The sequence below is a fragment of the Lemur catta genome, chromosome 1, assembly GCF_020740605.2.
Source record: "Lemur catta isolate mLemCat1 chromosome 1, mLemCat1.pri, whole genome shotgun sequence".
Classification (NCBI taxonomy): Eukaryota; Metazoa; Chordata; class Mammalia; order Primates; family Lemuridae; genus Lemur; species Lemur catta.
Window position 1 is genome coordinate 66,971,899 of NC_059128.1, and position 21,137 is coordinate 66,993,035.

At 40.2% G+C, this 21,137-nt stretch overlaps 1 long non-coding RNA gene across 1 annotated transcript; it reads right to left on the reverse strand.

Annotated features, from left to right (window-relative positions):
• Nucleotides 1–214: 214 nt before the first annotated feature.
• LOC123620910 lies at nt 215–8,703 on the reverse strand. Its single transcript, XR_006728982.1, has 3 exons — nt 8,671–8,703; nt 1,677–1,809; nt 215–225 (listed from the first exon to the last, which is right to left on the reverse strand). It is a non-coding gene; the product is annotated as an uncharacterized LOC123620910 (long non-coding RNA).
• Between the last annotated feature and the right edge of the window lie 12,434 nt (nt 8,704–21,137).

Consider the following 21,137-nt stretch of genomic DNA (forward strand, 5'->3'; position numbering starts at 1 on the left):
CTTTGCCCCCTCTGTGTTGTTTATAACCTCGATCTTGTAGTCAAATGACTCTAGTACTTTAAGACTCCAAATCTGCATAGGATGTCTTCCAGGGACTCTTTTTCAACAGCAGAGAAACATTCTTGTCACAGGGTGAAACATCAGCCATGATGAAATTATATGATGTCTTGGATTTTTTAAAAAATTATCTGGTGATAAGATACCACGGCACATCCATCAGGATGGCTACAATCAAAAAACAAAAAGGCAGAAAATAACAAGTTTTGGCAAGGATGTGGAGAAACTGGAACCTTTGTGCACTATTAGTGAGAATGTATCCTGGTATAGCCACTATGGAAAACAGTATGTCAGTTCCTCAAAAGTTGAAAATAGAATTACAATATGATCTAGCAATTCCAATCCTGGGTATATACCCGAACGAATTGAAAGTAGGGTCTCAAAGCAAAGTTTGTACACCCATGTTCATGGCAGCATTAGTCAAAAGGTGGAAGCAACCCAAGCGTCCATAAACAGAGGAATGAATAAACAAAATGTGATATATACATACAATGAAGTATTACTCAGCTTTAAAAAGGCAGGAAATTCTGCTACAACGTGGATGAACCTGGAAGTTCACATTATGCTAAGTGAAATAAGCCAGTCACAAAAAGACAAATACTGTATGATTCCATTTATATGAGGTACCCAGAGCAGTCAATTTCATAGAAACAGAAAATAGAAGGGTTACTACTGGGAACTGGAGGGAAGGAGGAATGGAGAGTTGTTGTTTAATGGGTATAGAGTTTCAGTTTTGCAAGATGAAAAGAGTTCCAAAGATTGGTTGCACAGCAATGTGAATGTACTTAACACTGCTGAGCTATACACCTAAAAATGGTTAAGCTGGTAAACTTTATGTTGTGCGCATTTTACCATAATTAAAAATGAAAATAAATCCAGTAAGGCAAAGGAGGGGAAAGGATATAGATGAAAAAGATAGGTCATATGTTCACTGAACCTGGGTGAATACAGAGGTTCATTCTACTACTCTCTTTACTCATGTATATTTGAAAATTTTTATAATAAAAGACTTTTTGAAAGCCATAACCAAGAAGATCTTGGGAAAAAGTTTTCCAAATTGAGGGAAAGGCTAGTCAAGGCTCTTGGACAGAAAAACTCTGGCATGTTTGAAAGGAAAGCTGGTGTTGTGGAAGGGTTGTGTAGGGAGGAGAGGCTACATGATCACACTGCAGGTGCAGGCGAGGGTAAATCATATAAAGCCTCAGAAGCTGTGTAAGAAGTTTGGATTTACTCTAACGTGATGGGCAATGTGTTAGTTTTCTATTGTTGCATGAAAAATTGCCACAACCTTAGCATCTTAAAACAACAGACCGGTATTAGCTCACAGTTTTATAGGTCAGTAGTCCAAGCACAGCATGACTTAGTTCACGGCCCTGAGCCTCGCAAGGCTAAAATCAAGATGTTCCTAAGCTGCATTCTTATCTGGAGTTCAGGGTCCTCTTCCAAGCTCACATGGTTATGGCAGGATTTATTTCCTTGCAATTATAGGACTTAGTCTCTATTCCTTTGCTGGCTGTCAACTGACAGCCATTCTCAGCTCCTAAAGGTCATCCACATTCCTTGCCACATGCCCTTCCCCCCATCTTCAAAGTCAGGGCGACATAAAAAGAAATACATACTTGGTGTCTGCCCCTGGTTCCTGACGCAGAGCTGCTAAATCCCTTGGAATTTCCTGGGTGATAGGAGTGTTTTCTGTTCTGATGAGGAGGCTCCTGCTGGGCTCCTGGATAGCTTCAGGGCAAGGACTGGTCACTAGAAAGACCAAGCCCTGATTAGAAGCTTAGAACTTTCAGCCCAACACCCACCCTGCATCCTTGGGGAGGGAAAACAGTCTGGAGATTGGTAATCAATCATGCCTATGTATTGAAGCCTCCACAAAAATCCTCAAAAGACCAGTTTCAGGGAGTTTCCAGATTGGCAAACACATCCACGTGCCAGGAGAACAGCATGCCCCAACCCCATGGAGACAGAGCTTCTGCGCTGGGAACAGTTCCAGACTTTGCCCTGTATACTTCTTCATCTGGCTACTTCCGTGTATCCTTTGTAATATCCTTTATAATAAACCAGAAAACATAAGCGAATGTTTCCCTGAGTTCTGTGAGCTATTACAGCACCTTCTCAAACCTGAGCAGGGGGTTGTGGGAGACCCCACTTTAAAGCCAATTGGTGAGAAGTGCAGGTGACAACCTGGGACTTGCAACTGCCATCTGAAATGGGAGTCGTATTGTGGGACTGAGCGCTTAACCTGTGGGTTCTGATGCCATCTCCAGGGAGATAGTGTAAGAACGCAACTGAATTGTAGGACATCTATTTGGTGTCTGCAGAGAACTGGAGAATTTCTAGGTGTGGAAAGACTCACACATTTGATATCAGATGCAGTGTGAGAGTGTGAAAGGAAAACAACTTGGTTTTGTTTTTGTTTTTTCTTTAGCAGACAACAGAGAATCTCCCTTGCCAGGAGATCCTCTCATGCTTCCAACCTCTCACTCCAGGAAGAAGCCAGTCCTTTCTAAGGGTTTCCCTGACCAGGTTAGGACTACAGAGGCTCATCTTTCTATTTTAAGATTCACTCATATGGAACCTTAATTACATGGGCAAAATTCCTTCACATCAGCACCTGGAAAGAATTTTGATGGTATTTGATTAAATAATTGGGAGAAAATGTGTACAATAGAGGGGGGAATATTGAAGGCCATCTTAGACAGCCAATAAGAGCTTCCCAACTTTCTCAGTTTGCAAACTGGGCAAAACAGATGATTTTCTAGAAAAACATGGAATTATGAAAACTAATTCCAGGAATGCTAAATAAAAAAAAATCTAAAAAGGCCAGTCACCAAAAAGAATTTGAGAAATTTAGCAAGAAGCAATCCCCAAAATACAACAGGCTTAAATTAATTCACAAATAAATTATATTAAACTTTTCTCTTTTTTTTTTCAGAGATAGGATCCCACTCTTGCCCAGGCTAGAGTGCAGTGGCACTATCATAGCTCACTGTAACCACGAATACCTGAGTCCAAGCGATTCTCCTGCCTCAGCTTCCCAAGTAGTTTGGAATACAGGCATAGCCTTCCACACTTGGCTAAATTTTTTGTAGAGATGTTGTCTCGCTCTGTTGCCCAGGCTGGTCTCAAACTCTTGGCCTCAAGAGATCCTTCCACCTCAGCCTCTCAAAGTGTTGAGAATATAGGTATGAGCCACCATGTCCAGCCTATCAAACTTGTAAGAACTAATAACTCCAGTACTATTTAAGCCATTCTGGAAAAATAAGGAGAGCTTCCAAATTATCTGTTTTAAACCACTATAACATTGAGAACAAACCTGACAAAGAAAAAAATCTACAGTTCATTCTCTAACAAATGGCAAAGCAAACATTTTAAATAAAACAATAGAAGCAATTACAATCCACAATACATATAAACACCCAGTTATTACTAATGCAAGGATACTTCAATATTGGAAAATGTATTAAATAATCAACATACTCATGGACCAAAGGTAAAAGGAATATGATCATTACAGTAGATAGTGAAAAGACATCTACTAAAATTCAACGTCTGGTCCTAATTTATTGAACTCAATAAATAGGTTGATACTTTAACAAAATATATAGCAATATAGCTATATAAATATTGTGTAAATTTACATCTATAAAATATTGAAATATCTCAAAACAAAAGCCAGCTTTATGCTTAGTAATGAAATTCTAGAAGCATTCCATTTATGCCAGAAGATGTCTACTATTACCACTGTTAAGTAACATTGTTCTGAAATCACTAACCAAAATTATCAGACAAGTGAAAAAATAATGAGTGAACATTTGAATGCAGTATCTATCCTCCGCCCCACAACTAGGTCTCTGTTCGTCAAATGTTTACCCTATAACCGTCTAGAACAGCTTTCCAAATGCCTTGGCGGCCTCATGGTATCTGACCTCTGCAGTCTCTGTCACCCGCCTGGGACAGGCCACCATCCCAGGACACTTCGACTCTTATTTGATTCCTTCACAGCATAGACTGCAGATAGTTTTCTCCTAAACAGGCGTAAGCAAACACTGCCACTGTGATTATTAATTTTCTTCTGGATACAACAGAAAGAAAATAGATTTCTTTGGCTCTACTCCTTGTGAAATAACTGTGGAATAATAATGCTGAAGCTCTTCTGGTACCTTCTAGAACCTGCTTTCAGATTAGCTGGGAATAGCTCTATCTGAGCCTCCTAGAACAATCAATAAATAGATTCTTCCTGCCCCCTGTGGTCAGCCGATTAAAATAGTAACTCGTGGAAGGACTATTTATTGGAAAGGAGAATGGTTAGATAATCACTGTCAGAAAAGACCCAGAAAGAAAAGAAATCTAGTTAAAAGCCACTAGATTTTTTGCCTCAAGGCAGCTGTTGAGGAGGTGGGTAACTGATTTCACAGAACAAGTCTTAATGCCTTAAAAGTTCATCAGAAAATTGTTTTAAGCTAATTTCTTTAAAATGCTAATTTCTTCCAAGAAGAATTATATCACACAAAATGGTTCCATTCCAGACCAACTTTGGGGCACTTTTTCTTTTTTAATTTTGTTTTTTTTTTAAGACAGCATCTCACTCTGTCTCCCAGGCTGGAGTGCAGCGGCCTCATCATAGCTCACTGCAACTTCAATCTCCTAGGCTCAAGTGATCCTCCCACCTCAGCCTCCCAAGTAGCTGGGACTAAGGGCACACACCACCAGGCCTAGCTAATTTTTCTATTTTTTGTAAAGATGGGTTTCTATGTCGCTGGTCTCAAACTCCTGGCCTCAAGCTATCCTCCCACCTTGGCCTCCCAAAGTACTGGAATTATAAGCATTAGCCACCACATCAAGTCCTCTTTTATGATATTTTAATATCTTATTATGGGGATCAGGATTAGGGGAAATTTCTCACTCAGATATAAACTCTTCCTCTTCTTATAAGGACACTAGTCATATCTGTCATATTGGATTAGAGGCCCACCCTTATGATCTCATTTAACCTTAATTACCTCCTTAAAGGCCTATTGCAAAATACAGTCACAGGGAGTTAGGGCCTCGACATATGAATTGGGGTTGAGAGGATCAATTGCATTCAAAACAGACCCATTTACCCAGGACCAGTTGAAGCCTGGTGAGTATCTACAGCTGCTCTTTTCAAAGAATGCTGGTTCAACATGAGAGTCTTTATCTCTGAACTTTTTTGTTAGGGTCCAAGCAGACCATTCCCCTTATGTTTATGAAGTGTTTCTTCAGGCAGGTGACAGTGCAATCACATAATCTAGGCTCCTGTTTTTTTAGTTACAAACACATTCCAGCCTGTCTCCCCTTGCTATACCCTGGTTCCTCGATGCACTTACCTCTTTCCAAGTCCCCTGAGGTACATATCTCCAGACAGTCTATAGGTATCAGCAGCTTACACTTTATCTAACTGTGTCCAATATGTGAACATTTTACTAGGTTAAAATTAGCCTAGCATTTTAAAAATTAATCTAACACTTAAAAAGATAGTGTAGGAGACTGGTTAAGAGCAGATTTTGAGGCCTGACTGGATTCAAAGGATTTGATCCCAGTTCTGCCATTTACTATCTTTATGATTTTTTTTTTTTTTTTTTTTTTTGAGACAAGGTTTCACTCTGTCACCCCAGGTAGAATGCAGTGGCATCATCATGGCTCACTGCAACCTCAAACTCCTGGGCTCAAGCGATCCTCCTGAATAGCTGGGACTACAGACACATGCTACCACACCCAGCTAATTTTTCTATTTTTTGTAGAGACAGGGTCTCACTATGTTGCTCAGGCTGGTCTCAAACTCCTGGCCTCAAGTGATCCTCCAGGCTAAGCCTCAGCCTCAGCCTCTTAAAGTGTTAAGGATTACGGGCAATGCAAGCCACCACACCCAGCCTACTATCTGTATTACTTTAGGCAAGTTACTTAACCTCTTAGTGCTTCAGTTTACTCATCTGATAAATGGGTACATACTGGTACCTACCTCATAAACAGGTCTAGAACTAGAGAGAAGCACGTAGGTGCAAAAATACAGTTGTGCAACCCTAAATCTGTGACTTAAATTTTGTACCCCAGGTGCCTCTGTTGCCTCACCCTAATCCCAGCCTTGTTCCTAAGGTTGTTGGGAATGTTAAGTGAGCAAAATATTTAAAACAGGGCCTGGCCTAGACTAAGGGCTTAAGGGCTATATAAATGTTAGCTAAGCATTAGCTATAATTATTATTACTATCTTTAGGAGACTATCACAGAGACAGAGCCAGCGCAGGGCTTTGAAGAATTTGATAATGAAAAAACAAAAAACAGTTGTTGACCTCTTGCCTCATTGCATCCCTGAAAGCAAGATTGATCACCAACAGACCTACTGAAGCCAGCCACAAAAATTTGGCCAAAGTTCTCACTTTTACTATATCTGCTCAAATTAGTATGGTCTGGTCTGGAAATACAGATCAATATGTGCCACTGGTGTTTCTGGTCAGACACGAAAGATATGAGCTTCTTTAAGTTGAACTAAGTGAACTTCCTTGAACGGATTATCCAAAACATCCACCTGATGAAAGAAACAATGCTAGCCTTTTGTACATAAAATTTTTTATAAAGACTTTAATTATAAATGCTGTGAATGGAATAGTTAATTGATTATAGTAATCTCTTTTTTAAAAATTTACTACTATCTTCTCAATGGATTTATCTTCATAATATGTGGCTTATTTTTTCACAGTTATATAAAAGTATTCATGCCAGTGATGGGGCTCAGAAAAAAATACCCTAAAATTAAGGCCTCAGAAGCAAAAGTTTTTCTCTGGCCTTCTGTCCTCCTGCCTCACAATCCCATTCTTCCCTGAGGCTAGCCATAGAAACTAGAATCCCTCTTCCTCAAGGTGTGTCATAAAAGCCAGAACCCATTTCCCTGAAACCCAGCCAAAATACCTAACATTATTCTGTGTAAAAATTGGCCGTAAAGAAATTACCTGCCAGGCATGGTGGCTCACACTTACAATCCCAGCACATTGGGAAGCCAAGACAGAAGGATTGCTTGAGCCCAGGAAAGTTTGAGACCAGCCTGGGCAACATAGTGAGACCCCATCTCTACAAAAAATTTTAAAATAAGCCAGGCATGGTGGCATGTGCCTGTAGCCCTAGCTACTCAGGAAGTTGAGGCAGGAGGATTGCTTGAGCCTAGGAATTCAAGGCTCAGTGAGCTATGATTGTGCCACTGCACTCCAGACTGGGTTACAGAGTAAAGGAGAAAGAAATTATCTGACCTACTTCGTTTGACTGTAGGTCATAAGACCCCCATTCCAGAAAGGGTCCTGCCCCACACCCAGAAGAAGGAATGCATGCTCAGAAAGGCCAAGAAGAATCTGGACAGACAGGCCTTGCTGGGTTTTCCCCACTCGCTCTGTTAGCATTAGACCACACACTTTTTGTCCAATCATATTTCTACATGGCTGTTGAAACTAAGCATAAAAATGGACCATATTTTCTGTATCTTTGAGTCTTCATTCTGAAGGCCTCCGTATACACACGTTAGATAAAATTGTATTCCTTTTCTCCTGTTAATCAATCTGCCTCATGTTGGTGATTTTTCAGTGTACATTTAAAGAGCCAAGAGCCTCGGTCACTACACTAGGGGAAAAAAATAGTTGTTGAGTTTCTTCTAACCACAGTACTCTGCTAAATGCCAAGGTGAATAAAAGATAGTCCCCATGCTTAAGGAACTTCCAGTGTAGCCAAGGAAACAAATATGAACTCCACCTTTAAAGGTAAACTATGGTAAGCAGTATAATCAAGGTACAAACAATGTGCTGTGCTATTATGGAGAAAGGAGAGGTCAAATGTGACTCACATGCAAGTACAAAGTTTCATCTGCAAGTATTAATGGAGAACCTGTAGTGTGCTCAGCCCCAGAGATGTGGCATTATAGAAGGTGCATAAAAGCCTTGATTTCTTCTCTGACGTCTATGACTATTTAGTCGGAGTGAATACACATGGTAAAGAGCAGCAAACAATGTTACATGTTAGATTGTGAGGAGAACACTAACAGTACTGTAGCCTTTCAGAGAAACTGAGATGAACAGAAGCTGGGGTGGAGCGGGAGGGAAGGGGGGCTTTAGGACATCAGGAGGTACAGAGATGGGAGTGTGGAAACAGGAGGAGCCTGGCAGACTGGAGCCCAGGGAGGCAGAGGCAGGGAGGGAAAGGCAAGGCTAATTGACAAGAATGAGGCCAAAGGAGAAGAGGCCTCAAGAACCAGAGTGAGTAGTGCAGACTGAATGTAGCTGCAACTTGAGAGCAATGAAATCATTTGGACAGATGAGGGACCTGATACAAGTGACATTAAAGAAACAGTTTGTACGATGGAGTGGAGAATGAAAATGACAGTGAAGGGGCAGTCCGGAAGTAAGAAAATGGGAGTAGCCCTTCAGTTTCCATGGAAATCAATGTTTGAGCAGAAACTCTGAATTCATTTACTCCCCCTCCAGGCTTGGGGCTGAGCCCAGAGACTAGCTGTGAGGAACAGCAGAGAGGAAGAAAAGAGTTTTATTTGGAGCAGGAGGGTTAGAGGCGATTCCCCAGGGTGAAGTGGTAAAGGTGTGGACTAGGGAGTACCTGAGGAAATAGAAAGAAAATCATGGATATGAGAAGTATCTTATAGCCGGGCGTGGTGGCGCATGCCTGTAGTCCCAGCCGCTTCAGGAAGCTGAGGCAGGAAGATGGCTCGAGCCCAAGAGTTTGAGGTTGCCGTGAGCTACAATGACGCCACTGCACTCTATTCAGGGCAACAGAGCGAGACTGTCTCAAAAATAAATAAATAAATAAGTGAAATAAAAAAGAGAAGTATCTTAATAAAAGGACTGATTTTTGTTGTTATTTTGGTTTTTCTCAGATTTCTGGTTTTGGTTTTGTTTTGCAGAAAGAATGAAAGTAGAAAAGCCTGACTACAGAGAAAGCAAAGTTAGGAGGCAGAGGTGCTTTAAGAGAGAAGATAATTCGTCGTGGCTTTTGTTTGTTTACTTGTTTGGGGTTTTTTTTAGTTTTTTTTGTGTTTTTTGAGGGGGTTGTTTTGGTTTTGTTTTTGTTTTTTTTTGAGACAGGGTCTCACTCTGTCACCCAGTGTGGAGTACAGTGGCACAATCATAGCTCACTGTAGCCTTGACACCTGGACTCAAGGAATCCTCCTGCCTCAGCCTCCTGAGTAGCTGGGACTACAGGTAGGAGCCACTGAGCGCCTGCTTAGTTGTAGCTTAGACATGCTGATATAGTGGAAGAGAATAGCAAACCAGTCTCTTCACCCCAATCCCCCACAACCTCCCATTAGAGAGGCACTGAATCAAAAGAATTTTGTCAAGGCTGACACCCATTATGACTGAGAGTCAGATATTAAAACTACAAGGATTTTCTATGATGCCACAGGCTCTCCCAGAAGAGTAAGAAAGAATTGTACACTCCATAGGCCGGGCGCGGTGGCTCACGCCTGTAATCCTAGCTCTGGGAGGCCGAGGCGGGTGGATCGCTCGAGGTCAGGAGTTCGAGACCAGCCTGAGCAAGAGTGAGACCCTGTCTCTACTAAAAATAGAAAGAAATTATCTGGCCAACTAAAAATATATATACAAAAAAAAATTAGCCGGGCATGGTGGCTCATGCCTGTAGTCCCAGCTACTCGGGAGGCTGAGGCAGTAGGATCGCTTAAGCCCAGGAGTCTGAGGTTGCTGTGAGCTAGGCTGATGCCACGGCACTCACTCTAGCCCGGGCAACAAAGTGAGACTCTGTCTCAAAAAAATAAAAAATAAAAAATAAAAAAAAAAGAATTGTACACTCCTTGACGCAAGGTAAGATCAGAGCTTTCCTAAGAGAGAGGCAGTCTATCTTCAGCATAGATTCAGACTGTGTCAATCTAATTAATGAATGATGACAACAATATACAACATTGAGAAGTGTGCTCACTTAATAGATCAACTCTTAGAAGAACCAGCAAGCTTGCAGCTCTCACTGGTAGAAAGATTGAATTTAAAGAACTCACTTAAGAAACTGGAGCCTTACTTACTGCACTGGCAGGTCAGGGATGGAGGCAGTACCCGTAGGGACTCCCATGAGAAGGCCCAAGTTTTGAGGTGCCTTCTCTTGCACAGTGAAAGGGAAAATACAGGTGAGGTAGAACTTGAATTTTTATCTTTCCTACATTGTATTTTCTTTCTGAAATTGCCCTAACTTTCTAGCTAAGAACATGACAGGATCAGCTGGGCATGGTGGCTCACGCCTGTAATCCTAGCACTCTGGGAGGCCGAGGCAGGTGGATCATTTGAGCTCAGGAGTTTGAGACCAACCTGAGCAAGAGCAAAACCTCTACAAAAAAAGAAAAAAATAGAAAAAGAAATTAGCTGGACAACTAAAAATATATAGAAAAAAATTAGCCAGGCATGGTGGTGCATGCCTGCAGTCCCAACTACTTGGGAGGCTGAGGCAGGAGGATCGCTTGAACCCAGGAGTTTGAGGTTGCTGTGAGCTAGGTTGAGGCCACCGCACTCTAGCCTGGGCAACAGAGTGAGACTCTTTCTCAAAAAAAAAACCATGGCAGGATCTCTGTTGTGTTTGTCTTGGGAAGGCTGAAGGAAGCAAGAAGCAAGAGGAAGGAGATGGATCTGCCCTTCCCTATTCCCTCCCAGCTCCTGAAGGGAAAGGGGGACAACCTATTGGGAGTGGGAGGTTATAACTCACTAGTAGCAGCAGAAGGATTCACAGCCCTGGAGGAACCAGAGAGGCTCTATGGAAAAGACAGTGGAGCAAACCTCCTGACGTCGGTCCCTTTGTAAGCTGGCAAAGGCTGCCCTCTAGCAGGGAAAGGAGTGGAAAAGCACTGCCCAGCTCCAGTATTATGCTGAATTTGTGCACCAACTAGATATAGGTAAGAAATATCTAGTATGAAATTGGGAAATATAAAACTAGACCTTATGTTTCCATATTTAGATTAGATGCAAAAGAAATTGAGTCATCGACATAAAGACGGTATTTAAATTTTGAGAAAATGTGTATGTGAGAAGGAGCAAGTACTAAATGCTGCAGCCCCCACCCCCAGGCTGTGAACCAGCACAGGTCAGTGGCCTGTTAGGAACCGGGCGCACAGCAGGCGGCGAGCAGCTGGCGAATCTTCATCTGCATTTTCAGCTGCTCCCCATCATTCATGTCACAGCCTGAGCTCCATCTCCTGTCAGATCAGAGGCAGCATTAGAATCTCATAGGAGCATGAACACTACTGTAAACCGTGCGTGTGAGGGATCTAGGTTGCGTGCTCCTTATGAGAATCTAATGCCTGATGATCTGAGGTGGAGCTGAGGCAGTTATGCTAGCCCTGGGGAGTGGCTGCAAATACAGATTATCATTAGCAGGAGGGTTTGACTGCACAAAGACCATAATAAATCAGTTGCTTGCAGACTCACATCAAAACCCCATCAGTGAGTGGCAAGTGACAATTAAGCTGCATCTGGTGGCAGACTTTAAGTCAGAATCTGACACTTGCTTTAGTCCGCATGTAGCCCGATCATTGTTTTATTTACCACTTCCATCCATGCTTCTTTCCTGCACTGTGTACTTGTCTCAGTCACAGTTTTGGTAAGCCGACAAGCTAACCCTAGCCAAAATGAGTTTTAAAAAAGTCACTGGAGAGCTTCCTCGAAAAGGGGGAAAGATCCAATGATGACACAGCAGAAGACTCTAAGACTGTCAACAAAATGAACACCGTATTTAAAAGAAAATACAAAGAGTCTTACTTAAACTATGGGTTCATTGCAATAGATGATTCACATTTTCCAAGTCCACTTTGTATAATACGTGGTGACTGGCCACATGAAGCCATGAAACCTTCAAAACTGCTTCACCACCTGGAGAACAAGCACCCTGCATTAAAAGACAAGCCTTCGGAGTTTTTCAAAAGAAAAAAAAGTGAACATGAAGAACAGAAGCAATTATTGAAGGCCACCACTTCATCAAATGTGTCTGCAATGAGAGCATCATTCTTCATGGCTTACCACATTGCTAAAGCGAAGAAGCCCTTTACGATAGGTGAAGAGTTGATCCTGCCTGCTGCTAAGGACATTTTCCATGAACTTGTAGGAAAGGCTACAATTCAAAAGGTGGCACGTGTTCCTCTTTCAGCTAGCACCATAACTAGACAAACTGATGGAATAGCAGAGGATATTGAGGCACAATTGTTAGAAAGGATTAATGAATCACCATTGTATGCAATCCAGGTTGATGAGTCTACTGATGTTGACAACAATGCTTGTTTTTGTGCAATATATTTTTCAGGAGGATATTCATGAGGATATATTATGTGCACTTTTGTTGCCAGCAAATACCACAGCTGCAGAACTATTCAAGTCTTTGAATGATTACATATCAGGAAAACAGAATTGGTCATTTTGTGTGGGTATATGCATGGACAGAGCAGCCGCCGTGACAGGATGGCTTTCTGATTTTGTTACAGCGAGTGATCCTGAGGACAAACCCAGCTGCACACGGAGAGTCGGAGAATCAAGGTTTATTCACCAGTGGGCTCAGAGGGGTCTCGACACCAAATTCTGAGCCCCGTCTACCCAATTTTTCCCACTTTTATTAAGTTGGGGTGATCCAAGGGGTGGGGTCTCAGGTGACTAATGCCTGCCAGGTAATAGGTTAGTCGATGTGTCAGGTTAGTATTATGTTGATGCACCAGGTAATAGGGTAGTTGCTGCACCAGGTAATAGGTTTAGTGTTATGCTGATGTGCCAGATAATAGTTTAGTTGATGGGCCAGGTGTTAGGTTAGCATTATGCTGATGCGGGTCTTCCGTGAGGGGTGGGGGTCTCAGGTGGCTGCTGTGCTAAGTAATAGATGGGGCTTTTCCTTATCAATTTCACTACTCAGGTCAAAGAAGTGACTTCTGAATGTGAGTCTACTCACTGTGTCATCCATAGAGAAATGCTGGCTAGCCGAAAAATGTCACCTGAACTAAACAACATTTTGCCGGATGTGATTAAAATCATCAACCACTTTAAAGAGCATGCTCTTAACTCACGTCTGTTCACGAAGCTCTGTGAGGAGATGGACACAGAGCACACGTGTCTTCTCTTATACACAGAAGTGAGACGGCTTTCTAAAGGTAGATCACTGGCCAGAGTTTTTGAGTTACAAGTGCTGCTCCAGAGATTTCTTTTAGAAACACAGTCACCACTGGCAGCACATTTCACACACAGAATGGGTCGCAAAACTTGCTTACTTATGTGACCTATTTAACCTGCTCAACAAACCCAATCCGTCACTTCAGGGGAGAACGACAACTACTGTGTTCAAGTCAGCAGAAAAAGTGGCTGCATTCAAAGCCAAACTGGAATTATGAGACCAATGAGTGAACGTTGGGATTTTTGACACATTTCAAACATTAGCAGAGATTTTGAAAGAGACTGAACCAGGGCCTTCTTTCTCCCAGCTGGTGTATGATCACTTTCAAGTGAGTGTTACTTCCCAACTACAAAATACCTCCGAACTGGGAAGGAATGGATCCACAACCCATTTGTGAATAAGCCAGTTGAATGAAATTTGTCTATGCTAGAAGGGGATCAACTGCTTGATATCACAAATGTCGGTGGCCTTAAAAGTATGTTTGAGACACTTCAAATCTCCATACATTCTGGATTAAAGTCAAGGCGGAATATCCTGAGATTGCCATAAAAGCACTGAAAAGCCTGTTTCCATTTCCAACATTCTATCTTTGTGAAGCAGGATTTTCTGCAGTGACAGCAACCAAAATGAGAGTATGGAGTAGACTGGACATAAGCAACATACTTTGGGTGTCATTATCTCCCGTCACCCCCAGATGGGACAATCTAGTTGCAGGAAAACAACCTCAAAGCTCCCGCTGATTCTGCACTATGGTGAGTTGTATAATTATTTCATTATATATTACAATGTAATAATCGTAAAAATAAAAGTGCACAACAAATGTAATGCGCTTGAATCATCCCAAAACCATTCCCCTCCTCCCGACCCCATCCGTAGTAAAATTATCTTCCATGAAACTGATCCCTGGTACCAAATAGGTTGGGGACCGCTGCTAAATGCATCACAGTTAAACACTTTCCTAGGAGTGGTTCCTGAATGTTACATCTTTGCATCCTCTTCCTTTTGCAGCTACTTAATAACAATGCTCACTTATTAATTAGGTCCTCTCTCTTCTTAGCTGTAACTTGGCACTTTTACCACCAGGTGGCAATATCCCACTGCCTTTCACTTACTGTCAAAAAGAACAGAGGTTCTTAAGAAATGTGGTGGTGGGAGAAGGGGGTCAGGTTATTTCGTTCTACTAGTTAGTTATACAAATAAGCCCTTGCCTTCATGCCCAAAAGCAGAAAGAATTTAGAGGGTGAGCTTAAGAGGTCAGGCAGTGGCTGCCTCTTCCTCTCTTTTTGTTTTCTTAGTCCTTTGGTTTCCATGGAAATCAGTGTTTGAGCAGCAACTCTGAATCCATTTAGTGCCCCTCCAGGCTTGGGGCTGAGCCCAGAATCTAGCTTTGAGGAACTGCAGAAAGGTGGAAAGAGAAATTTGATTTGGTAAATTTGAATCACAAAAGATGCAGGTACAGGAGGAACAGGAATGAAGTAGGATGTGCAGAGGAATGTGAAAGACAGACAATGTTTACTAGTTCAAATTAAATTTGGGATGTCCAGGAGCAGTGGCTCGGGCCTGTAATTCTAGCACTTTAGGAGGCCCAGGTGGGAGGATTGCTTGGGTCCAGAAGTTAGAGACCAGCCTGGGCAACATAGTGAGACCCCATCTGTACAAAAAATTTAAAAATTAGCTGAGTGTAGTGGGGTGCATCTGTAGTCCCAGCTACTTGGGAGGCTGAGGCAGGCCTAGGATTTCGAGGTTACAGTGAACTATGATCAGGCCACTGCACTTTAGGCTGGTCAACAGAGTAAGACCTTGTCTCTAAAAAATAAAAATGCTGTCTCATTTCCTTGAGCTAGGACATTGGTCTTTTCTTGCCCTCATTCAAACTGAAACATCAACCCTTCTTGGGTCTCAAACCTACAGGCTTTTGGACTGGAACTTATACCATTGGCTTGCCTGATTCTTAAGCCCTCCTGCTTGGACTGGAACTATGGCACTACATCATCAGTTCTCCTGGGTCTCTCTCTTGCCAACTGCAGATCTTGGGACTTCTCAGACTTCTTAGCCTCTATAATCATATGAGCCAATCCCTTATAATAAATATCCCCCTATATATATATATATCCACATACACACACACACACACACACACATATATATGTATATATATATACACACACAAATAATTGGTTCTGTTTCTTGGAGATCCCTGACAACAAGCATATATCAATCAATATCTGATCATTCTTTGTGCTAAATGTACCATACTAATGTAAGATGTTAATAATTAGAACTATAGTTGTGAACTGTATGGGAACTCTCTGTGCTCCATATAAATAAATAATATTTGCAATTATTTCTGTAAATATGAAACTATTCTAAAATACAAATTTTATTTCAAAAATAAGCTGATAGCCTGAGTAAATGAATGCTTGTGATATTTGCAGAAATATCAATACTTTTTGATATTTGATATTTCTCAATATTTGCAGAAATTGAGGAGTTTGCATAATTTTTAAAAATTAGAACATATAAGATATATATTTTGCTGTATTCTATATATTTTCTCTTTGCTTGCTTAAGTTTTCAGAAATCTTAAAATTAAAATAAGTGCTATTATTAATGCAGTTATCTCATCACATCACATAAATATTTTCTTCTGGCTTCATATAGATATCTATGATTTTATATTTTAATATTTAATTTTATCCAAAGTATAATTTAAAAATCTACCTGAAATTATTTTGAAATAGTTAGAATATCAGACGTAAATAATATTGATTAAGAAAAGGCACCACATGTACTCACCATCAAATTGGTACTAATTGATCAACACATATGTGAACATATGGAAGTAACATTCATCAGATGTCAGGCAGGTGGGCGGGGATGGGTATATTAACAGCTAATGGGCGGTGCGCACTGTGTGGGGGATGGGCACATGCTGTAGCTCTGATTCAGATGGTGCAAAGGCAATATATGTAACCTAAATATTTGTACCCCCATAATATTCTGAAATTTAAAAAAATAGAAATAAAAAATAAATTTTAGGAGCATCAGAATCTTTTCCCAAACTCTTCAATCGAGAGTACTCTGTCCTCTCCCCATAGATCATTTCAGGACACACTGTATATATTACCTGGTCCTCTCTATTCCATATCCAAAAACATCGGTAGACAAGTATCAGAACCTGCCTGGGGTTCTCTTGATGTGTCCTCTTGTTCCAAAAGCCCTTTGGAGCAAGAAATGAGGACTCAAAAAAAAAAGAAACTTCATGTATTCCCCAGACATAGGATAATGCCACACATAGTAAGTTCTCAGTAAAATATTTGTTGAACTAATGAATGAGCAATAAGAACAGGATGACTTTGATTAATCTTACTTAGCTCAGGACAAAGAAAAATTATCCTTCCTAGTCAAAATCATTAGGATGTGAATTCACAGATTGAGTCATTCAAAGATTGAGTAAGGTGTTTTGTTGTTGTTCTCCTTAAATTGGATGTTTTTCATATTTGCATTACTAATAGCCTCTGTTTCTAAGAGTATTTGCATTTCAGTTTGTTTGGGCCAGTTTTGGGTATCAATTCCCAAACAGCAGTTGATCTACATATGAACAGCTTTCTACCTTAAGATAGAATCAAGTCTTCCCTCTAATCCCTTACCTACCAGCACCACCCCTCGGGTGGTAGAAAGCCTCACTTTCTCTCCCACTACCCTGTTCAATTATCACTTTGTAATTATCTATTTGCTTGCATTTTTATTGCTTGTCACTCATACAAATGACAGATGACAAGCTTCTTTCTGTCTTCCTCACTGAGCCATATCTTTTATAGTCTAGATGTTTGTCTTACTTTTTTTTGAAACCCCCAATTAAAGTGAATTCTTCATGAACCTGCTTTAATCTGCTCACCCTCCTGCCCTGCAATTGGAAGTGACCTTTCCTTCCTCTGAACTTGCATGCACTTGACCTGCAGCGCTGGTTGCGCTCACCACTTGTTACCTATGCAGGACAGCATAATAACATTAGCTATCAGATGTTGTGAGCTTGAAAGATTGGCCAGGCACTAGGGCAAATGCTTTAACTGAGTTTATGAAGTAGGTGCTATTAGCCTGATTGTGCATATGAAAAAACCCAGGCACAGAGAAGTAAAATGCCCAAGGTCATGGGGCTGATAAGTGGCAAAGGCGATTTAAAACTCCAAAAGTCACGCAGCAGAATCCCATTGTCTTTAGAGCACAGACTTTGTTGTAAAATAAATGTGTTAGAGCCTCTATTCAAGGCTGTAGAACTTCAGCAAGTTACTAACTTCTCTAAGCCTCAATTTCCTAACTGATAAAATGGAGATAATAATATCTACTTCACAGGATTACTGTAAAAGAAAATGTAAGTAAATTGCCTCAGGTAGGGCTTGTCATAAAAAAGTGGATCATAAAAAAAAGTAGCTCTTAGCATTACCTGCTTCCCTGTTTTACTTCCTATACCAGATTAATGCTCCCTCAAGAAGGGTTTGCTTTTACTCTCTTTGTGTTTATGCCATCTAGCACAGTGCTTTATATATAGTAATTAACTGTAGACATTTGTGAGTTTTTGGTTTTGTTTTTGAATTTTTTTATTTATATACATTTATAGGTTACAAGTGCAATTTTGTTACATGCATAGATTGCATAGCGGTCAAGTCAGGGCTTTTAGGGTATCCATCACCCAAATAATGTAAATTGCGCCTATTAAGTAATTTCTCATCACCTACCCCCTCACCCTTCCAAATCTCCATTTTCTATCATTCCACTCTCTATTTTCATGTATACAAATTTTTTATCACCCACTTTTGAGTGAGAACATGTGATGTTTGTCTTTCTATGTCTGGCTTGTTTCACTTAAGATAATGGCATCCAGGTCCATTCATGTTGCTGCAAAAGACACAATTTCATTCTTTTTATGGCTGAATAGTATTCCATTGTGTATATACACCACATTTTCTTTATCCAGTCATCCATTGATGGACGCTTAGGTTGATTCCTTATCTTTGCTATTGTGAATAGTGCTGCAATAGACATACAAGTACAGGTGTCTTTTTGATATAATGATTTCTTTTCCTTTGGGTAGATACCTAGTAATGGGATTGCTGGACCCAATGGTAGGTCTATTTTTAGTTCTTTGCAAAATCTCCACAGTTTTTCTTAGAGGTTGTACTAATTTCCATTCCCACCAACAGTGTAGAAGCATTCCCTTTTCTCTATATCCTCACCAACATCTGTTATTTTTTGTCTTTTTAATAGTGGCCATTTTGACTGGGGTAAGATGATATCTCATTGTGGTTTTAATTTGCATTGCTCTGATGATTAGTGATATTGAGCATTTTTTTCAAATACCTATTGTCCATTTTTATATTTTCTTTTGAAAAATATCTATTCATATCCTTTGCCCAATTTCTAATGGGATTATTTGTTTTCTCTTGTTGTTGAGTTCTCTAAGTTGCTTGTATATTCTTGGTTTGTTTTTGTTTTTATTTTATTTTTTTTTTTTATCAAGGCACGGTCTCACTCGGTTGCATGGGCTTGAGTGCAATAGCATCATCATAGCTCACTGCATCCTCAGACTCCTGGGTTCAAGTGATCCTCTTGCCTCAACCTCCTGAGAAGCTGGGACTACAAGCATGTGACACCATGCTGGCTAATTTTTTTTTAAATTTTTTGTAGAGACAGAGTCTCACTGTTGCCCAAGTTGGTCTTAAACTCCAGTTCTCAAATGATCCTTCCACTTCAGCCTCCCAAAGTGCTAGGATTACAGAAGTGAGCCATTGTGCCTGGCCCCTCCTTATATATTCTTGATATTAGTCCCCTGTCAGATGAATAGTTTGCAGATATTTTGTCACATTCCACACATTGTCCACTCTGTTGATTATTTCTTTTGCCGTGCAGAAGCTTTTTGGTTTAATTAAGTCCCATTTGTCTGTTTATGCTGTTGTTGTCTTTGCTTCTGAGATCTTAGTCATGAATTCTTTGCCTAGACCAATGTCCAGAAGAGTTTTCCCTAGCTTTTCTTCTAGTATTTTTATAATTTTGCATTTTAAGTTTAAGTCTTTAATTCATCTTGAGTTTATTTTTGTGTATGGTGAGAGATAAGGGCCTAGTTTCATTCATCTGCATATGGAATCCAATTTTCCCAGCACCATTTGTTGAAAAGGGTGTCCTTTCCCCAATATATGTTCTTGTTGGCTTTGTCAAAAATCAGTTGGTTGCAAATATGTGGCTTTATTCTGGGTTTTCTACTCTGTCCCATTGATCTATGTCTATTTTTATACCAATACCATGCTGTTTTGCTTACTATAGCCTTGTAATATAATTTGAAGTCAGGTAATGTGATACCTCAAGCTTTGTTCTTTTTGCTTAGGATTGCTTTGGCTATTCAATCTCTTTTTTTTTCTATATGAATTTTAGGATTGTTTTTTATAATTCTGTGAAAAATGACATTGATATTTTGATAGGGATTGCATTGAATACAAAGATTGCTTTGGGTAGTGTGGTCATTTTAATGATATTAATTCTTCTAATCCATAAACATGGGATGTTTTCTATTTGTTTGTGTCATCTGCAATTTTTTTCATCAGTGTTTTATAATTTTCTTTGTAGAGATCTTTTGCCTACTTGGTTAAACTTATTCCTAGATTTTTTTTGTAGCAATTGAATAAGATATTGCCTTCTTGATTTCATTTTCAGCTAGATTGTTGTTGGTGTATTAAAAATGCTATTGATTTTTGCATGTTGATTTTGTATCCTACAACTTTACTAAATTCATTTATCAAACCTAAGAGTTTTTTTAGTGCAGTCTTTAGGTTTTTCTAAATATAAGATCATATCATCAGCAAACAAGGATAATTTGATTTCCTCTTTTCCAATCTGGATGCCTTTTATTTCTTTCTCTTGCCTGATTGCTCTGGCTAGAAATTCCTAGGCAGAGGAAGTCTTGCTAAATGGAGAAATGTATGGATAGATGGATGGATAGATACACAGGTACCTTATTGTCATGGATATTATTCCTCCCCATTCAGATAATCTCTGAAACGTGTGCCCTCCAGTCTATTTTATCTTAGGTCAGGCACTCTTCATCTATTGCCCAGATTTCTGGTATCATTTCTATCTATTCAGTCTCTTCCCAGTTTTAATCCATCTTCCACACTTTCAGTAGTTGACTTTCTAAAATATAGTTCTGCTCCTTTTGTTTAAAAACTTCTATGTCTCCTCATTAAGCTCAAATTTCTTGATATAGCATAAATGGTCTTTTATACTTTAACACCAACCTTCTTTTCAAACTTTCTTTCCCCATGCACTTCTCCTACTCTTAGTCCCACAAAAACATTTGATCTCTGTGCTTTCACACATGCAATTTCCTTGGCCTGGAATACCTTTCCCTCATTTCTCTATTCATCTAAACCATATCATGCATAACACCCGTCATACGTATGGCCTCCTCTCTGAAAAGTCCCCCTCAGTTCACCCAGGTAGTATCAGCCAAGTCTCCCCTTCTTCTCGTGGGACTTTATGCATACCTCTATGACAGTTTCTCACATTGTATCGTATTTATTTGCTCAAAATTGCCTCTCTTCTCAGGGAGAGACAGGGCCATGTCTTCTTTACCTTTGTAACCACAGCATCCCAGTTCTCTTGTCTGTCTCAATATAAGCATGAGTGTGATTTTGAAATGTCTAGTTGCCCCCTACATGCAGATTTGGTGAGTGAAATGTGAAATGCATTTGATAAATGTTTGTTGAGAATGTAATAAATTGGAAGATCTACCTTGGAGCTTATGTCCTAAAAGAAGAAAAGGATTTTTCTGGCCTGGGCTTGGGGTTAAATCCTGAGGTGATTCTGCCATCTGGAGTTACAGAATTATGAACGTTTAAGCTGCTTTGCTTTTTGACTGGACTTGCTTTTGG